This window comes from Trichechus manatus, unplaced genomic scaffold, assembly GCF_000243295.1.
Source record: "Trichechus manatus latirostris isolate Lorelei unplaced genomic scaffold, TriManLat1.0 scaffold00008, whole genome shotgun sequence".
Lineage (NCBI taxonomy): Eukaryota > Metazoa > Chordata > Mammalia > Sirenia > Trichechidae > Trichechus > Trichechus manatus.
In genome coordinates this window covers 23,710,299-23,732,220 of record NW_004443944.1, presented here as the reverse complement: position 1 = coordinate 23,732,220, position 21,922 = coordinate 23,710,299, and the positions used below count along the sequence as shown (strand labels likewise).

At 43.4% G+C, this 21,922-nt stretch overlaps 1 pseudogene; it reads right to left on the bottom strand.

Annotated features, from left to right (window-relative positions):
- Window positions 1-603: 603 nt before the first annotated feature.
- Window positions 604-21,922, bottom strand: part of LOC101353534 (60S ribosomal protein L5 pseudogene) — a 36,137-nt pseudogene continuing 14,818 nt past the window's right edge.

The window sequence follows — 21,922 nt, the reverse complement described above, 5'->3', positions numbered from 1 at the left end:
CAAACCAAGCGGCACCTCCTGGAGCCCAGAGCCTCTGACTCAAGGCAGGGGTCATTGAGGCCATAGTGCTGCCAGGGAAGTGCAGGGGAGAGGCCCAACAGGAGCCAGAGCATGTGCGTGTGGCAGCAGCACAGGGCTCAGCCTCGCTGCAGGGTGGGGCGGGGCTGGGACAGCCCAGCTGTGTGTCTGAAAGCCAGATCAGCCCTGGCCTGGGGGAGGCTTGAGGAGGACCTGACAGCATTCCCTTTCAAGGGAGGTGGAGGCCCAGGATAGGCTCCTAAGAGGCCTGGCATGGGGGTGGGGCCAGGCCAGGGTGAGGCTGCTTCTCAGCAGCCCTGGGGACTGGGAGGTCCCCAGTTACCCCGGGAGGGTGAACTCAGCCCTCTTCAGGCTGGCCCTTCATCCTCCTTCTAATCCAGAAAGGCCTATAACCTATTGCCATGGAGTTGATTCCAACTCATGGTGACCCCAAGTGTTACAGAGTTGAAATGTTCCATAGGATTTTCTTAGATGTAATTTTTTTTTTTTTTTTTAGCTGTTTGGTCAATAAGTTTATTGTCTATCTGAAAAATCTTCATAGAAAACTGTGGTTTGATTTCGCCCTCAGCAGCCCGCTCCCGAGCTCTGAGGAAGCTTGCCTTCTTCTGAGCCATCCGATCTTTCTTCTGGGCAAGAGACATTCTGGGACAATTCCACCTCTTCTTTTAAATATCTCTCTTAGGCTTCTTCTCGTAAACTGGATTCTCTCGTAGAGCAGCATGTACTTTCTTATACATCTCCCCCATCATGTCTGGAGTTATGTTGTTCTTTATGTATTGAGAGAATTGTTTCTTGTAAACATCTTCATCTTCCTCCATTAGGTAATGCATATAGTCTGCAACGGTCTGGCCCATGCTGTGTTAGCGATGTACTTCTGCGTTGAATTCTTTCCTTTCTGAATTTTTACCAGGGAATCACTTGGTACTGTGAGAGACAGACAAGCCTCCATCCACAGAGCTTCCTTCAGAGCCCCAAAAACTTCACTTTCAGTGGTCATTCCGGCAAGGCATGCAACCAAATAGCAGGTGAAGGCACCAGGTTGATCATTAGTGCTTTTCACGTTGTATTCATCTCCGGACACCTCCGCTTGGCCTTCATAGATCTTGTCCATGCCAAACTACTGAAGAGCCTGCAGGCCAGCAGCAGACCAGTACAATATGCCACAGCATAATCTGTTGGGCCAACTTTCACATCATACTTTAGGAGTTCATGAGCCTAAGCTGCACAGACTTATCATATCCCCTTCTATACGGGCATAAGCAATCTGGCAAATGGTATCTCTGCTGGTTACACCAACTATCATCCTGTGTTTGGGTGTGCTGTACTTATTTTTATCCTGGATTACCAAGCATTTCTGAGCATAGTTATCAGTTTTACCCTCTTGTCTTCTAAATTTCACTTGGTATCTCTTGAAGTAGGCCTTGCAGAACAGAGACTTGTGTTCACGGCTCGCCGCAGACCTGAAGGCCCAATAGCTTTATGGCAGGGGAAAACTTTGGCTGCAATCTTTACAGAAGCAGTTCACCAGGCCTTTCTTCCATGGCACCACTGAGTGGGTTCAAACTGCCAACCACAAAGTATTTGCACCATCCAGGAACCTTACAGGGATTTTTTTCCCCTCAAGGGGTTTCAAATATGTATTAGGTGTTGTTTTATTTTTCATCTTTTTATTTCTTACAATCATTTTAATGATTGTAGACTCACAAGAAGTTGCAGAAATAGCACACAGAGTCTCTTGAACCCTTCACCCAGCTTCTCCAAGTGATGATACCTTATATAACCATAGTACAATATTGTAAGCAGAAAACTGATATTGGCACAATACTGCTCACCAAACTACCATCCTTATTCAGCTTTCATGTGTGTGTGAAGTTTTAAATGAAAAGTTGACGTTTACTGGAACTCATCTCAAAGCTTAGCCATCACCCAGGCTGTGAAGGAAGGTTGCGGGTGGTTTGCTTGGGAGGCACAGCAGCAGCCAGTGAGAGGTTAGAAGAGAAAAACAGAGACACGAGCAGTGGTCATTCTGTAGGTCACAATTATGACCTAACACAAAACACACAAAATATGGCCTGGCATCCCCACGGACCAGCCACAGCACAGAACTCAGGTGGTTTCCATCGCCGCTTCCTTTGCTTAGTCTATGTAATGGGTTGAATGGTTAACCCCAAAGATATATGCCCATGTCCTAACCCCAAAACCTGTGAATGTGACCTCATTTGGAAAAGGGTCCTTGCAGGTGTAATTAGCTAAGAATCTTGAGATGAGCTCATCCTGGATTATTTGGATGGGCCCTAAATCCAATGACAAGAGACAGCAGAGGAGGAATGCAGAGAGTAGAGGAGAAGGCCATGTGAAGACAGAGGCAGAGGCTGGAGTGATGCAGCCACAAGCAATACTAGCAGCCACCAGAAGACAAAAGAGGCAAAGAAGGATTCTCCCTTAGAGCCTCCAGAGGGAGTGCTTCCTGGCCAACACCTTAATTTTGGACTTCTGCCCTCCAGAACTATGAGAGAATAAATTTCTGTTGTTTTAAGCCACCAAGTTTGTGGTAATTTGTTACAGCAGCCACAAGAAACTAATATGTTCTACCATGCAAATGGTCCATCCACACAAGCCCTTCACCTCTTACAAAGCAGGTTGACAGACATTATCCAATTTGTTCCTTACCTGGTCCTAGGTGGTCAGGGCAGGATTTCTGATCCCCAGTTTACCAAAAAGGAAACAGGCACAGAGCAATCCTCTGACTTGCCCAAGGATGCAGAGCTGCTAAATCATTGAACTATGACTCAAACTGTCCTCTCTGGCTCACTCCAAAACCATAGTCCTAGCTTAGATCACTGAGGGCCACGTGGAGGTACAGCAGGGTGTCTGTTGGAATGAGATTTTGTTCTAAAGCTTTGTCCTTTCTATTTAATAAACGTTGTTGTTAGGCGCCGTCAAGTTGGTTCCGACTCACAGCAGAATGAAACACTGCCTGGCCTGAGCCATCTTCACAATCATTGCTATGTTTGAGCCCATTGTTGCAGCCACTGTGTCAATCCATCTTGTTGAAGGTCTTCCTCTTTTTCACTGACTCTCTACCAAGCATGATGTCTTTCTCCAGGGACTGGCCTTTCCTGATAACATGTCCAAAGTGTATGAGGCGAAGTCTCGCCATCCTCGCTTCCAAGGAACACCCTGGCTGTACTTCTTCCAAGACAGACTTATTCATTCTTCTGGCAGTCCATGGTATATTCAATATTCTTCACCAATACCATAACTCAAAGGCATCAGTTCTTCTTTGGTCTTCCTTATTCATTGCCAGCTTTTGCAGCATAGGAGACAATTGAAAATACCATGACTTGGGTCAGGCACATCTTAGTCCTCAAAGTGGTATCTTTGCTTTTTAACATTTTGAAGAGGTCTTTCGCAGCAGATTTGTCCAGTGCAAATTACCATATGACAAATCTTGGGAATCTGAAAAAGGACATTTACTTGGTTAACATCTCACTCGCTTGTACCTCCATCTGAGACAAGATGTGAAGTGAATTGCTGAGGAGGACTGTGCAGGCGACCCATCCAACAGACCCTAGGCGGGGGAACATGGAGACCATGCCCCGATTGACCAACCTAATATCCACTGGCTTCGGCTGCAGCTGTAGGCAGCTGGCTTCTCCCTGTGGGTCCCTAAACAGCCCGCTGACAGCCAAGTTCTCAACCAGCCCGACCTCTTCCTGCCTCTGAAGACCAAGTCAGGCCGAGTTATCTTCGCAGCCCTGTCCTGGCTTGTTGGTGACTGTTCCCGCCACACTTTTTCCTCTGGAGTCCAAAGACTTTATTTTTTTAAAAGGTATCACAGTGGTTAAGAGCAACAGCTGCTAACCAAAGGTTGGCATTTCAAATCCACCAGCTGCTCCTTGGAAACTCTATGGGACAGTTCTACTCTGACCTATAGGGTCGCGATGGGTCAGAATCGACTTGATACCGACGGGTTTGGTTTTTTGGTTTTATGACATATACTTGAAGGGAAAATTAAACAATTTAAAAAGATAAAATATGAAACATCTCCCTCGAACTCCAGACACCAATTCCTGAATTCTCCTTCTCAGAGACAACTGCTTTTACCAGTTTCTTGGGTTTCCTTCCAGAGAGGTCTCTATGGAATCACATAAACATATCCTTCTTTGATACAAATGAAAGGAGATCATATGTAACGTTCTGCACCTTACTTTTCCTATTTGACACAGCTTGAAGATTTTCCCATAACAGTATACACTCTTGCTAATGGCCTCATAGTTTTACCTTGTATAAGTACACTGTAATTTCTATAACCTTCTCCTGTAGAGGAACACTGAAGGTGCTCCTAATATTTTCTCGCTATAAATAGTGCTGTGGCGCACATCTTGTACATATAGCTTCACGCATATGTAGGGGTGTATTGAGAGGATAAATTTCCAAAAGAAGATGTGTTGCCTCAACGGGTACATGAATTTTAAAATTTAATAGATATCATGAAATTTGTCTCCAAAGGGATTTCTATCAGTTTATACATCCTGTCAATAGTCTTCAGAGAAAGATGTAGCAGTCTGCTTCTGTAAAGATTACAGACTTGGAAGCCCTATGGGAAACTTCTACTCTGACCTACAGGGTCGCTATAAGTAGGAATCGAAGGCAGTGGGTTTGGTTTGGTTTTGATCAATCGTCTGCATCTCTTTCCCTATAATTGTACCATAAGGATGTGCTATCAAATCTTTGCTCTTTGCAAATTGGATAAGTAACAAAAAGACTATTACTGACCTTTTAATTTGCATTTTTATTGAGTTAAGTTCAGTATCTTTTCATATACTTAAAAGCCATTTGTATTTTTTGCTAAGAACTTTCTGGACAAATCAACTGTCATTTTTTTATTTATTCACTCAGTTAACATTCATTTCTTCAACAACTATTCTTACATAGTATCTACTCTGTGTCAGGTATTATGCTGGGTGTTGGGAATTCTTCAGGTATAACACAGATCAGGCCCCGATCTCGTGGAGTTATAGTCTAAGTGAACAAATGCGTATGCATTCATAAAATGCAAAGTGCTATGAAGGTCTGGGTGGCATAAGAATGGGTACGTATGTATGCATATGTAAAAATCATTGAACTGTACACTAAAAGTAGTGAATTTAAGGTACTTTATTGTATGTATATGATATCTCAATCTCATCCGACTCATAGCAACCCTATAGGATAGAGTAGAACTGCCCCATAGGGTTTCCAAGGAGCTGCTGGTGGATTCAAACTGCCGACTTTTTGGTTAGCAGCTGTAGCTCTTAACTACTACACCACCAGGGTCGCTATGAGTCAGAACTGACTCGACGGTAATGGGTTTGCGTTTTTTTTTTTTTTTTCTTTTTAATATCTCAATTAATAAAAAGTGAAGGAAAAACAGGATGCTGAGATCATAGGATCCCCTTCTTCAATAGGGTAGTCTTGGAATGCCTCACTGAAACCTTAAGGACCATGAGGCTCCATGCAGGAGTAAAACATGTGAAAGAGGGCTTCAGACACAAGGAACAGCATCTACAAAGGACAGGGAAGGAGCCTGGCTTATTTGAGGAAGTGAAAACAGCAAGCTAGGGGAGACTGGTCCCAGATGCGGTTGGAGAGGTTATCAGGGGCCAGATCAAACAAAGCCTCTTAGGCAAGAAGTTTAGGTTATTTTTCTCATTGCAATGGGAAGACATTGAAAGAAACGAAGCACGTGAGGGGCATGAGCCATTCTATGTTTAAAAAAAAAAAAAAAAACTCGGCTGCTATACGGAAAGTGGGTTTTAGGTAAGGAAGAATGGAAGAAGAGAGACAAGTTAGACGGCTGCTGAGTTCTTCAAGCTGAGAGGTGACAGTAACTTGGATTAGGATGGTGATAAAAATGGAGAGCAATTGGTGGTGGTTGTTGTTGTTAGGTGCTGTCGAGCTGGTTCTGACTCACAGTGACCCTATGTACAACAGAACAAAACACTGCCCCATCCTGTGCCATCCTCACAATCTCTGCTCTGTTTGAGTCTATTGTTGCAGCCACTGTGTGTACCCATCTCATTGAGAGTCTTGCTCTTTTCTGATGATGCTCTACTTTAAAAGCATGATGTCCTTCTCCAGGGACTGGTCCCTCCTGATAACATGTCCAAAATACGTGAGGCAAAGTCTTGCCATCCTTGCTTCCAAGGAGCATCCTGGCTGTATTTCTTCCAAGAAAGACTTGTTTGTTCTTCTGGCAGTCCAAGGTATATTCAATATTCTTCACCAACACCATAATTCAAAGGTACCAATTCTTCTTCAGTCTTCCTTATTCATTGTCCACCTTTCAGATGCATATGAGGCAATTGAAAATATCATGGTGCACCTTAGTCTTCAAAGTGACATCTTTGCTTTCCAGCACTTTAAAGAGGTCATTTGCAGCAGATTTGCCCAATGCAATACATAATTTCATTTCTTACCTGCTGCTTCCGTGGGTATTGACTGTGGATCCAAGTACAACGAAATCCTTGACAACTTCAGTCTTTTCTCCGCTTATCATGATGTTGCTTATTGGTCCAGTTGCGAGGATTTTTGTTTTCTTTATGTTGAGGTGTAATCCATACTGAAGACTGTGGTCTTTGATCTTCATCAGTAACTGCTTCAAGGCCTCTTCACTTTCAGCGAGCAAGGTTGTGTCATCTGCATATCACAAGTTGTTAATGCGTCTTCCTCCAAACCTGATACCACATTCTTCTTCATATAGTCCAGCTTCTCTGATTATTTGCTCAGCATAGAGATTGAATAAGTATGGTGAAAGGATACAACACTGACACACACCTTCCCTAATTTAAAACCACGCAGTATCCCCTTGTTCTGTTGGAACAACTGCCTCTTTATCTATGTACAGTTTCCTCATGAGCACAATTAACTGTTCTGGAATTCCCATTCTTCTCAGTGTTACCCATAATTTGTTATGATCCACACAGCTGAATGCCTTTGCATAGTCAATAAAACACAGGTAAACATCTTTCTGCTATTCTCTGCTTTCAGCCAAGATCCCTCTGACTTCAGTAATAATATACCTTCTTCCACATCCTCTTCTGAATCCAGCTTAAATTTTTGGCAGTTTCTTGTTGGTGTACTGCTGCAGACATTTTTTAATTTTCTTCAGCAAAATTTTACTTATATGTGATATTAATCATATCGTTTGTTAATTTTTGCATTCTGTTGAATCACCCTTCTTTGTAACGGGCACAAATATGGATCTCTTCCTGTCAATTGGCCAGGTTGCTGTCTTTGAAATTTCTTGACATAGACAAGTGAGCACCTCCAGTGCTGCATTCCTTTGTTGAAACAACTCAATTAGTATTCCATCAATTCCCGGAGTCTTGTTTTCTCCAATGCCTTCAGTGCAGCTTGGACTTCTTCCTTCAGTACCATCGGTTCTGAGTCATATGCTACTTCCTGAAATGGTTGAACGTTGACCAATTCTTTTTGGTACAGTGACTGTGAATTCCTTCTATATGCTTTTGATGCTTCCTCTGTTGTTCAATATTTTGCCCATAAAATCCTTCAAAACTGCAACTCGAGGCTTGAATATTTTCTTTAGTTCTTTCAGCTTGAGAAATGCCAAGTGTGTTCTTCCCATTTGGTTTTCTGGATCTAGGCCTTTGTACATTTCATTATAATACTTTGTCTTATTGAGCCGCCCTTTGAAATCTTCTGTTCAGCTCTTTTACTTCATCGTTTCTTCCATTTGTTTTAGCTACTTTGCTTTCAAGAAGTAGTTTCAGAGTCTCTTTGACATTCATTTTGATCTTTTCTTTCTTTCCTGTTTTTTAATGACCTTTCTCTTTCTTCATGTGTGATGTCCTTGACATCATTCCACAACTCATCTGGTCTTGGGTCATCAGTGTTCAATGAGTCAAATCTATTCCTGAGATGGTCTCCAAATTCAGGTGGGATATACTCAAGGTCATATTTTTGCTCTCGTGGTCTTGTTCTAATTTTCTTCAGCTTCAATTTGAATCTGCATATGAGCAATTGATGGTCTGTTCCACAGTTGGCCCCTGGCCTTGTTCTGACTGATTATATTGAAATTTTCCATCGTCTGTTTCCACAGATGAGGTCGATTTGATTCCTGTGTTTCCCACCCATTGAGGTCCAGGTGTATAGTTACTGCTTATGTTGTTGAAAAACGATATTTGCAGTGAATAAATCCTTGGTCTTGCAAAATTCTGTCATGTAATCTCCAGCGTCGCTTCTATCACCAGGGCCATATTTTCCAACTACAGATCCTTCTTCGTTTCCAACTTTCACATTCCAATCACTAGTAATTATCAATGCATTTTGACTGCATGTTTGATCAATTTCAGACTGCAGAAGTTGGTAAAAATCTTCAATTTCCTCATCTTTGGCATTAGTGGTTGCTGGGTAAATTTGAGTGATAATCATATTAACTCGTCTTCCTCGTAGGCATATGGATGTTATGACAGTGTTGTACTTCAGGATAGATCTTAAAATGTTCTTTTTGACACTCCTCTTCAATTTGTCATTCCCAGCATAGTAGATCATACGATTGTCTGGTTCAAAATGACCAATATCAGTCCATTTCAGCCCACTAATGCTTAAGATATCGATCTTTATGTGTTCTATTTTATTTCTGATGAATTCCAACTTTACTAGATTCATACTTCGTACATTCCACATTCCAATCATTAATGGATGTTTGCAGCTGTTTCTTCTCATTTTGAGTCATGCCATGTCAGCAAATGAATTATTCCATCCACGTCATTAAGGTGAACTCTAAGGAGGCAGCTCTTCCCTAGTTGTATTTTGAGTAACTTCCAGCCTGACGGGCTCATCTTCAGGCACTATATCAATGTTCTGCTGCTGTTCATATGGTTTTCACTGGCCAATTGTTTCAGAAGTAGACCAGCAGGCCCTTCTTCCTATCTGTCTTAGTCTGGAAGCTCTGCTGAAACCTGTCCACCAAGGGTGACCCTGCTTCCATTTGAAATATTCGTGGCAAAGCTTCCAGTATCACAGCAGCAACATGAATGCAAACTGGTAGCTACCTTAGTAGAGTGGATTAGAAATGAAGATGTATGTGTTTAGCACATAAAAACCAGTTACCATCGAATTGATCCCAACTTATAGTGATCCCACGTGTGTCAGAGTAGAACTGTGCTCCATAGAGTTTTCAATGATATTTCGGAAGTAGATCACTGGGCCTTTCTTCCGAGGTACCTCTGGGTGAACTTAAAAACCCAGCCTTTCAGTTAACAGCCAAACACATTAACCGTTCGCACCACCCAGCAACTCCTTACACTGAAGATCTATATGACGGGTGAAGGGACGGTGAAGATAGGAGGAGGAAAGTCAATATACACTGCCAACTTTCTGGCTGGAGCAAGTGGATTTGTGACGGTGCCATTATCAAAGGTGGAGAAGGTAGGTCTAGGTTGAGGCCATGGGAGGAGAATCAAAAGTCTAGTCTTAATTATATTCAGTTGTAGATGTCTAAGAGGTGAGAGGCATCACACTGGGATCACTGAGAAGGAAGTCCTTGGTGAGTTGTGAAATGTCTGTCTCCACATGCATTTGCACACAGGCCCAAACCACCATCACCCTCCCTTAGGCTGAAACTTCAAGGATTTGTAGGCACTGGCTTTTTGTAGCTCTGGAATCAGAATGTCTCTGATTCATGGGCACAGTCTTTCTCTCCACAATTTGACTCTAAGCTCTTCAAGAACAGAGATTGAGTTAAACCTCCTCAACTCCCAGGGCCATAGCACATGCTTGCAAAACGAGTGTGTGGCTGAGATGAAGACTCTGCATAGATTTAGCTCAAGGAATCTCAGGACAGAGGCTGAGCTCAGATCATAATCCAATAGGGGCAGTAAGGTCCTGCTATTGGCAGGAGGAGAGAAGCAAGTCTGCTCATCACCCACTGGAATCAGGAGACCCCTAATGGCATTGCTTCCAGAATCCAGCTGGCAGATGCAGAAGTGGCCATGGTCAGCGGTAACGGGCCTGGTGCCAGTCTCACCAAGTAGAAACTGCACAAGCCTCTGGCCCTGGCCCATCTCCTTGGGCCACCTCACCAATCCCCTGCCAAATGTGCCATCAAGAAAGTTACAAAGATTCTAAAATTTGGCTCCGCTTACTCATTCTCACAACTGATCTCCTTCGTCTCCATGCCTCCAAGCTTGAGCCTTCCAGTCTACTCTCTGTAGGGCTCTAACAGCAAATCTAATCATTCTACCTCCCTTCTGAAAACCTCTTTGGTGGTTCCCTGTTATTTTACGGTAAAGGGCAAATTCTTTAAGGCGGCACACATGACCTTTTACGATCTGGTCTCTGACAACTTTTCCACCATCTTTTCCAGCCCTATGCCCTGAGTTCCTGACTCACAGACTTTCTCCCTGTTCTCCAAACATTCCAGGTCCCCCTACAACTTCAACCCTTAGCTCTGTGCTTGAAAGGGATAGTTCATATTAAAAAGAAAAAATATGAGAAGATGCTAAGCCTATCAGTGTTCAGGGGAACACAAATTAAAATGAGATAGTCCTTTCCACCTAGAGATTGGTAAATATTTAAAAAGAAGTACAATGCCCAATGGTTGGAGAGGAAAAAGTGGTTGTCCTTTATTCTGTTGATGCGAACATAAGTAGTTGTGACAAATCAACATTTAAAATGCATAAATGCTTTAATGCCAGCCATCAAACCTTCTTTCCCATTCAAGTATATATATATGTAGATATATATATACATATATATGTGTGTGTGTGTGTCTGTATATGTATATATAAATGTGATATATATATCATGTTCAGGAGCCCTGGCAGCACAGTGATTAAAAGTACTTGGCTGCTAACCAAAAGGTCTGCTGTTCAAACACTCTGTAAAGACTTACAGCCTCAGAAACCCTATGGGGCAGTTCTACTCTGTACCATAGGGTCACTATGAGTCAGAATCGACTCGATGGCAATAGGTTTATATCATGTTTACTACAACCTTGTTTGTCATAGCAAAAATAGGAGACAACCTAAATGGCCAACAAAAATAGAACAACTCAGTCATCATTTATGGCACATTCCAACTGGCGAATTCTATTAGGTTCTTAAAAAGAATACAGCAGGTCTATATAGACTGATTTGCAAGGATATGTATGTTCTATTGTTAAGGCAAAAAAAAAGGTGGTAAAATGCGATATGATCCCGTTTGGGGTAAAAACCAAGAAAAGGAGAAAGAAATCTGGTAGACTTCTCAAACTGTTCATGGTAATTTTGTGGATTGCTATATAATTAGCATATTTTTCCACAAGCTTCTACTGCTTTTGAAATTAAAAGAAGGTGTCATGGATTGAATTATGTCCCCCTAAAAATGTGTTGAACGGTTAGGCCAGGATTCCCAGTATTGTGTGGTTGTCCTTCCTTTTGTGATTGTAATGCTATGTTAAAGAGGGTGACAGTGGGATTATAACACCCTTACTAAGGTCACATCCCTGATCCAATGTAAAGGGAGTTTCCCTGGGGTGTGGCCTGCACCACCTTCTATCTTACAAGAGATAAAAGGTAAGGGAAGAGAGCAGAATGCGGGGACATCATACCACCAAGAAAGCAGCACTGGGAGCAGAGCTCATCCTTTGGACCCAGGGTTCCTGCACCTGAGAAGCTCCTCCACCAGGGGAAGATTGAGGAAAAGGACCTTCCTCCAGAGCAGACAGAGAAAGACCTTCCCTGGAGCTGATGCCCTGAATTTGGACTTTTAGCCTACTTTACTGTGAGGAAATAAATTTCTCTTTGTTAAAGCCATCTACTTGTGGTATTTCTGTTACAGCAGCACTAGATAACTAAGACAGAAGGCATATATAATAAAAAATAATTAATGAAAATCTTTAAAGGGCCCCAGGGCAATAGAGTTAGCAGTGACAATTGCAGATAGTTCAAGAAGAATCAAATTTCAAAGAACACAGGAGACTGTTCCTCAAGAGCTGAACGGGTGTGGCACGGGGGGTGGGAGTGGGAGTGGACAATGCTTACCCGGGGGTGGCTCATTTTGACTTTCTACTTCATATATTTTTTCGTAAGTTTGATTATTTTTACCAAAAGCACATTTTAAAAAATTATTTTATAACATGTCTTTTAGCTCTTGCTGATTGACAAACCCTTACACATCCTTGAATGGCAATTGCTTCTTTATGTTTTCTCTGACTCCTTGCTACAGATTTTCTCAGCGTGTTGCCCTCCCATCCCACACCACTAGTCCCTGAATCACCTGGGCAGATGATGAGCTATGCAGATTATCAATCCCTTCCCAGACTTTCTAAAGTAAAATATCTGGGGCTCACAAATCTATATTTTAAGTGACTCTGATGCTTGCTGAAGTTTGATCATCTTTGGGTGAGGTGGCGAATTTCTCTCTTTCCTGGCACCCTGTGCCCCTCATGACACTCGTCCTGTGTTCCACTGGACTTCAAACCCCTCAAGGGCAGTGACTGTAGGTAATTCAACTCGGTGACCTCAGGGTCTGGTGAGGTGCTCAATAAATGCGTGCTGAATCAGTGAATGAATGAGTCTCCAACATCACACCATCACTGGGTTCCCAAGAATGCTACTTACATGGTGGGCCCAGCGCAGATACACAACTGGACTTGGCTCAGGTATGTTTCTGCCACTCTGAGGAACTCTAGCCTACACTCCAGACTGCTCTGGGTGGAGACAAGCCAGGTTAGGCCAGACAATAGGGAAACCCCAAAAGCCAGTGGAACCAGCCAGAAGAGTGATCCAGTAACCCAGATTACTGGGTTTAGCTTCCCTGCGCCCTGTTCTCTCTTCAGTAAACTTAAAGGTGCTGGGTCCTAAATAACAAGCTGTAAATTTCCCAAGACCAAGGGCTCCTAAGAGCAGCAAGTCCCAACTTGACGAGCAGTACCAAGCACTGGCTAAAGCCTGCACTGCAGGGTCAGAGACCTGGGTTCAATTCCATGCTCAACTTCTAACTATGCAGTTTGGAGGTGGCTCCCCTATGAGCCTGAGTTCCCCATCTGTACACTTAGAAAAACAATAGTGCTTAACTCAAAAGGTTGTTGTATCAGGTTAGATAATTCATGCAACAATACTCACAAAGCTCCCACTGTGTGCCAGGCACTGTTCTAGGTGCTAGAAAGACAGCAGTGAATGAAATAGGCATAAACCCTGTCCTCGAGAGGATCCCTAGTAATTGATCCAGGTGGTCAAGGGAGATTCTTTGCATTCAGACCTGCAGTAAGTGGAGTCTTGAAGCTATCAGCTCTTGGACATAGGAATTGAGACACTCAAAGAGGGTAGCAAAAGTCACCCCCAGATCCTGGGCAATGACCAGGTGGGCATAGCAAATGGTCAATAAATAGCTTTCAAAAATGCACCTCGGTTCTGCTCTATTCCCTCCGGTGGAGCACAGAGACAGTGCCCCTGGGGTCCTAAAGCCGGAGAAACACGAGCTGTGTCAAGGACGAAGCTCCGGGGGAGTACAGATCTTCTAAATGTGCTGGAACGCAGCAGCTCAGTCCAGACACCCCTGGCTCCTCCGCTTCTTGGAAATAAGTAGCCCCCTTTTGCCAGAAGAAAATAAACTTCAATAGGAAAGTGCTTCATGATTCAGTGGGAAACTCAGTGCCCTTGTGGGGTGATTTAGTCTGCCCGGTGAGCGGTGGCTTTCACGCACCCGCTACTCCCACATAGGGGAAGACAGACGGGCTTTCCCGGAAGTACGCATGTCCTGCGTCTGTGTCCCTGTTACATAGGGATGTGTTTGTGTATGTTTGCTTTTGTATGTGTGTGTGCATATGTGTTTGCATGCGTGTGCTCTCGTGTGTGTGTGTGTGTGTGTCGGTGTGTGTACACTGCGGCTGTGTGGAGCTTTCTTTGTGAATGTCTGTTAAGTGTGCTCAGGTAATTGTGGGCATGCTTGAGTGATGAGCAGGGGGAATAAGGGGGAAAGCAGAGACAATGAAGAAAGAGTCTGAGCAGGTAGAGGTGGGGCTTGGAGACTGCTCTGGGGACCAGGGAATGTGAACTGGGAGGGTCTGGTTTATGGGGACTTGAAGTGTTCCCATCAGGGATGTAGAGAGAAAATAGACTCACAAAAGGTCCTATCATGACCTCCAGAGAACATGTCTGGGGCTCTCTTGGCTCTGTGGTCTCTAGATGTCAAAAGTATGGGTGGTTTCCCTTTATCTTCTGTTTTCTGTATTTTCCATGTTTTCTACAACAACCATACATTACTTTAATAATAGAAAAATTATAGATAGAAATATAGGAAATAAGGCAACCTCCCTGGAACTAAAAAGATCTGGCAAGGTTTCAGTTATGGATTGTGTCTACCTCCCCACCTCACCCCCAATATGTGTTGGAATCCTAACCTTCATACCAGTGGGTATAATCCTATTTGGAAATAGGGTCTTCTTTGTTATATTAATTAGATCATAGCCAAGTAGGGTGGGTTATAAATCGAATCACCTCTGAGTTACAAAAAGAGCAGATTAGACACAGAGGCATGCACACTTGGGGGAAGACAGAGGCCATGTGAGGATGGCCAAGGAACCAAAGGACACTTGAGGCTGCCTACAAGGAAGGAATCAACACAGCCAAGACTGTGATTTGGACTTTTAGCCTCCAGAACTGTGCGACAACAAATTTCTGTTCTTTAAAGCCACCCCCTTGTGGTATTTCTGTTACAGCAGCACTAGGAAACTGAGACAGTCTTTGAGTTTTCTTCTGTGGCCCGCCCTAGGGCAGCTGGCCCATCACGTCCGCACACAAGGACTCACAGTGAAGGGAAACCTCAGGCCCCCTGTCACCCACCAACTGTGGGAATTAAGACTCTCCAACAAGAGGGGAAAAAAAGCTGCCCCCAACCGTGGGCACTGACCAGGGAATCTAGAATAAACCTGCAAACCTGGCCTGTCCCCCAGGCCCTCACTGCTTGTCATCAGCAAGGGAACACTTTGCGCATGACACTGCACAGTGTCCCGTGTCCTCCCACTCTCCCCAGAGCAGCTGGGCCCAGGCTGGATGAGAGAGAATAAGTTATTGGCACACAGGAATTACAAAGTTGGAGGTGCTGCCGTCACTTAAGGAAACAAGGCTGCCTGAGCTGTGAGGCTCATGCAAATTGTGATATTAAGCTGACCAGGGAAAATGACAGGCCCAGCAGCCATGAGTGTAAAGAAAACAGAGAGCATCCCCCAAGAAAATGTGCAGCTCTTCAGGACCCTCCCATCTAGGGACACAGAGGGCTTCCAAGGTTTGGAGAATTTAGATCAAAGAATAGTCTATTTCCACTTTTAGACAATTTAACCTTTATGGGACTCAATTTTCTCATTTATAAAATGAGGGAGCCTGGGCGGCACAGTGGTTAAGAGCAATGGCTGCTAACCAAAATGTCGGCAGTTGGAATCCACCAGCCACTCCTTGGAAATCCTATGGGGCAGTTCTACGCTGTCCTGTAGGGTTGCTATGAGTCTGAATCAACTCAGCAGCAATGGGTTTTTTACGGGTATAGTATGCAGAGGCGACAGTTGTCCTTTGATTGTCCTTCAAGCTGGGAGGGCCTGGCAAAGTGATTTATAAGGACAATTGCCCTGAATACTGGCTTCCTCAGTCCTGGGGACTAAGCACCCCCGTGTTGTGGCCTCCTCTGCTTCTTCATGCCATTCTCTAAGACCTTCCCCAGCTTCCAGCTGACTGCTGGCACACACCGCTTCACGAGGACAAGGGGTCTGACCTACCTTTAGACCCCAAGCTCAACCATGTTGAATGAGGTGCAACCCTTAGATGGATGGCGGTCTGACCCCACCCTGGGACTTTTTTATGAGACTCAGCCTCAGCATCTATTCTTAGTGGGAAGGACTAGAGCAAGGGTTCAAATTTCAAGATGGGCTTGTAAACAGCTGGAGGTCTGCCCACCCATGGAGAGTGGCACTCTGTAGTGTGGGATGAGAAAGGACTCTACCTTTTCCACAAGCACACTCAGATCACTGTAGGGAGAAGCCAGCTGACACAGGCTGAGCTGATCCCTCGCCCTAGCACCTCAGCCCTCCCAGCTACCCTCTGGCCCATCCTAAAACAAGGTACCCCATTCCTTCTGTTTTAGGGCTATAGGATCCCTGCACATGTCTGCCTAGAATCCAGAGCTCAGATGGAATTGGAACTCAAGCCTGGACTAAAGACGGCCCAGTGCTTTTATTTCCCTGTGTGAGACTTGCAGGGAACACCTTTAGAGCCAGCCTGCATCTCAGGACATGGTCATTTGACTCTCACGGAATACCAATTACTGTCATCAGGAAGAGAGAGAGAGAGACCACTGTGCCCTGGCACCGAGACCAGCACAGGGTAGTGAGCATGAATTATGTATTACACAAGCAATAGAGATAAGAGTGGAATGGGGAAAATCATAACCCTATTAATAATGGAAGTGCAGTTTGTAAACTCCCCACCAGGAATAATTTGCATTGCAATATAAACAGGGAGTATAACACCAAGCAGCCAGCAATGGCGCTTCAGTATAATGTAAAAGCCACCTTTTCAAACATGAAAAGTCATGATTAAATTATAAGAATTTGTTCAGCAGAATGTACAAGCAGAGGGCATGTGCTCTGACTCTGTCTGAGCACAGGGTCAGCCCTTGCTCCACATGTCTGCCGGGAGAATGAACCAGGGACTTGGGTCTTTGAGACCTTGGCAGTTATTATTACTTGTTGTCATTGTTATTATTGTGTGCATACTATGAGCACCATTCTAAGCACATTGCAGCCAATAACTCATTGTCAAAGCAATCCTATGGGGGAGGTACTATAATACCCTCATTTTATAAATGAGAAAACTGAGTCATATAAAGGTTAAATCGTCTAGGCTGTACAACTGGTAAGTGGAGGCACAGACCCAGGCAATCAAATCCAAGCTCACCATCCTGAACATGATGCTCAGGTGCCCCTTCCTTGGCTCTCATACAGGGCTGGTGGGTGGGAAAATTGGGGCGATCTTTTTAAAAAGTAATTTGGCAGAACATTAAGAACTTCAAAAACATTCTTAACCTTTAAGCAGGTTGCCCTCCATTTCTAGAAATCTGGAAGAAAAAACTTACTTTTATGGTTATTATTAGCTATTGAGGTATAGGAGCCCTGGTGGCACAGTGGTTAAGAGCTCAGATGCTAACCAAAAGGTCGGCTGTTCGAATCCACCAGCTGCTCCTTGAAAACCCTATGGGGCAGTTCTATTCTGTTCTATAGGATCACTATGAGTCGGAATTGATTCAATGGCAATGGGTTTAGTTTTTTGGGTTTTTTTATTGAGGTATAATCATTATTATTAGTTGTTCTTATACAAAAGTTTTGGGTACAAAGATGGTTTTATCACTGTATTATTTATACTGTAAAGTATTTTGAAAACAATTTAAATGCCCAATAATGGTAGAATGTTAAACAACAATGGTGAACTGTTATGCATCCAAAAAGGGGGTTTTGGTAAAGAATCTGAAATAAAATGGAAAATGCCCTTGTTAAGTGAAACAAGCAAGATGTAAAAGGATAGATTCAGTATGAACTCAGCTGGGTAAAACAATACATAGGAAAATATAACCTTCTACCTGTTGTTCTTGTTTGTTAGGCACCATCGAGTCGGTTCCGACTCATAGCGAGCCTATGTAAGACGGAAAAAAACATCGCCCAGTCCTGCACCATCCTCACAATCATTGCTATGTTTAAGCTCATTGATGCAGCCACTGTGTCAATCCATCTCGTTGAGGGTCTTCCGCTTTCTCACTGACTCTCTACCTTACGAAGCACGATGTCCTTCTCCAGGGACTGGTCCCTCCTAATAACATATTCAAAGTACATGAAATGAAGTTTCACCATCCTCGCTTCCAAGGAGCACTCTGGCTGTATTTCTTCCAAGACAGACTTGTTCATTCTGCTGGCACGCCATGGCATATTCAATATTCTTCGCCAACACCATAATTCAAAGGCATCAATTCTTCAGTCTTCCTTATTCATTGTTTAGCTTTCACATGCATATGAGGCAATTGAAAATCATGGCTTGGGTCAGGCACACCTTAGTCCTCAAAGTGACATGCTTGCTTTTCAACACTTTAAAGAGGTCTTTTGAGGCAGATTTGCCCAATGCAATATGTCGTTAGATTTCTTGACTATGGCTTCCATAGACGTTGATTATAGATTTGTAAAATGAAATCGTTGACAATTTCAATCTTTTCTCCACTTATCATGATGTTACTTATTGGTCCAGTTGTGAGGATTTTTATTTTCTTTATGTTGAGGTGTAATCCATATTGAAGGCTGTATTCTTTGATCTTCATCAGTAAGTGCTTCAAGTCCTCTTCACTTTCAGCAAATAAGGTTGTGTCATTTGCTTATCACAGATTGTTAATGAGTCTTCCTCCAAACCTGATGCCACATTCTTCTTCATATAGTCCATCTTCTCAGATTATTTGCTCAGCATACAGATTGAATAAGTACGGTAAAAGGATACAACCTTGATGCACATCTTTCCTGATTTTAAACCACGCAGTATCCCCTTGTTCTGTTTGAACGACTGCCTCTTTGTCTATGTACAGGTTCCTCATGGCACAATTAAGTATCCTGGAACTCACTTTCTTCATAATGTTATCCATAATTTGTTATGATCCACACCGTCAAATGCCTTTGCACAGTCAATACAACACAGGTAAATATCTTTCTGGGGTTCTCTGCTTTCAGCTAAGATCCATCTGACATCAGCAATGATATCCCTCGTTCCACATCCTCTTCTGAATCCAGCTTAAATTTCTGGCAGTTCCTTGTCGATGTACTGCTGTAACTACTTTTGAATTATCTTCAACGAAATTTTACTTGCGTGTGATATTAAAGACATTGTTGAATAATTTCCACATTCTATTGTATACCTTTCTTTGGAATGGGCACAAATATGAATCTCTTCTAGTCAGTTGGCCAGGCAGCTGTCTTCCAAACTTCTTGGCAGAGATGAGTGAGCACCTCCAGCACCGCATCCATTTGTTGAAAAATCTCAGCTGGTATTCTGTCAATTCCTGAAGCCTTGTTTTTCACCAAAACCTTCAGGGCAGCTTAGACTTCTTCCTTCAATACCATCAGTTCTTGATCATATACTACCTCCTGAAATGCTGAACATAGATCAATTCGTTTTGGTACAGTGACTCTGTATATTCCTTTCATCTTATTTTGGTGTTTCCTGTATTATGAGAAGAAACAGCTGCAAACATCCATTAATAATCAGAACATGGAATGTACAAAGTATGAATCTAGGAAAATTGGAAGTTGTCGAAAATGAAATGGAATGCATAAACATCCATATCCTAGGCATTAGTGAGGTGAAATGGACTGGTATTGGCCGTTTTGAATCAGACAATCATATGGTCTACTATGCCAGGAATGACAAATTGAAGAGGAATTGTGCTGTGTTTATCATCAAAAAGAACATTTCAAGCTCTATCCTGAAGTACAACACTGTCAGTGATAGGATAATATCCATACACCTAGAAGGAAGACAGTTAATATGACTGTTACTCAAATTTATGCACCAACTAGTAATGCCAAAGATGAGGAAATTGAAGATTTTTACCAACTTATGCAGTCTGAAATTGATCAAGCATGCAATCAAGATGCACTGATAATTATTGGTGATTGGAATGCAAAAGCTGGAAACAAAAAAGAAGGATTAGTAGTTGGAAAATATGGCCTTGGTGACAGAAACGACGCCGGAGATGACATGATAGAATTTTGCAAGACCAACAACTTCCTCATCGCAAATACACTTTTTCAACAACATAAACAGCAACTATACATGTGGACATCACCAGATGGAAAACTCAGTAATCAAATTGACTACATCTGTGGAAAGAGATGATGGAAAAGCTCAATATCATCAGTTAGAATAAGGTCAGTGGCTGACTGCTGAACAGACCATCAATTGCTCATATGCAAGTTCAAGTTGAAGCTGAAGAAAATTAAAACAAGTCCATGAGAGCTAAAATATGACCTTGAGTATATTCCACCTGAATCTGGAGACCATTTCAAGAATAGATTTGACGAATTGAACATTAATGACCAAAGACCAGACAAGTTGTGGGATGACATCAAGGACATCATACATGAAGAAAACAAAGTGTCATTAAAAAGACAGGAAAGAAAGAAAAGACCAAAATGGATGTCAGAAGAGACTCTGAAACTTGCTATTGAATGTAGAGTCGTTAAAGCAAATGGAAGAAACGATGAAGTAAAAGCGCTGAACAGATTTCAAAGGGCAACTCAAGAAGACAGCTCAAAAAGAAAAGTATTATAATGAAATGTGCAAAGACTTGGAGTTAGAAAACCAAATTGGGAAGAACGGGCTCAGCCTTTCTCAAGCCGAAAGAACGCAAGAAAAAATTCAAGCCTCGAGTTGCAATTTTGAAGGCGTCTATGGGGAAAAGAAGATAAAAGGAATACGCAAGGCTATACCTAGAAAGCTAATAATGTTTGTCTCTGCATGTCAAAGATATAGGCCATTTCCTTTTCTACTTCCTGTATTTTCCACATTTTCTACAGTAAGCATGTATTACTTTTATAATAGAAAAACTATATAGCTAGATGGAGCCCTGGTAGCGAAGTGGTTAAGAACTCAGGCTGCTAACCAAAAGATCAGCAGTTCAAATCTACCAGCCACTCCTTGGAAACCCTATGGGGCAGTTCTACTCCGTCCTACAGGGTCGCTATGAGTCAGAATCGACTGGCCAGCACACGACAACAACAACAACGATATAGATAGACAGACACAGAGATTCTGGTACTTAGCATATGGAACCTTGAAGGTGCCCTCACCATCTCTACAGTAGACACCAAACAGAATAGGAAAGATTCTCCTTGTATCCACCTTGCCATCTCCATCCCTCAAAATCCTGTGGTTCCCACCATCCCAGGAGTTTCCCATCACTCTCTGTGCTCAGCTCACTCTCTGACCTGTCATCTCAGTGCTTCCTGGACCAGAGAACTGAAGTACTCTCTTCCACACAGGGTGAACAGTGCCCCACATAGCACGTACTGCTGTCTCTTACTTCTGTAAGCCTCAGCCAAGGGGAAGCGCACACAGTCATTTTGTCTGTTGAGCTAGAACCTGCTAGCCCCATGCTTACCTCCAGGCTAATAAGGCAAGTAGAGTTTCCCAGACGCTGAAGCTGAGCATGGCTGCCCTCATGGTGAACTAAAAAGGCACTGGCCTAAGAGACACTCCATGTTCTAGAATGACCACCTGGCTATGTGATCTCAGGTAAGTTACCTGAGCTCTCCCAGCTGCACTTTCCTCACCTATAAAATGCGAATATTTGACTTGACCATCTTAAGGCCCCTTCCCTACCATAAGACTGCAGAAACATAAGCTCACATGAACGTGAGAAAAATAAAATGTGAACTATTTTAAAGCCATCTTAGAACACTTGAGTGCACTGTAACAGAAAGGCACAGCTGTCTTGGCCAGTTCAGGGGCTGGACTGCAGAGACAGTGAGGGGATTGGGGCTGGAAAATATGGGATCTCAGTGTAAGACTGTAGGGAGCCTTGGACAGTGTGGCCAGGCTCCTGGCCTCCCTGGTTGGCCAAAGTATGGCCATCTGGGGCAGGCTCAGCTGTAGCTTGTCACTGATGACTACTGTCCCTGCCAGTGACCTGTGGGAGCCTCCCTGAGGGGAGGCCTCCTCCTGGTGGGTGGTGGGAACAGGGAAGTCAGCCAGGTTTGCCAGGAGGAGAGTGATACACAAGACGCAGGGTGCCACAGGCCTGGGGACCTAGAAGCCAGAGTTGCCAGCGGCACTTGAAGGCTCTAAGCCCAGTTTGGGGAGGGAGGTGACAGGCA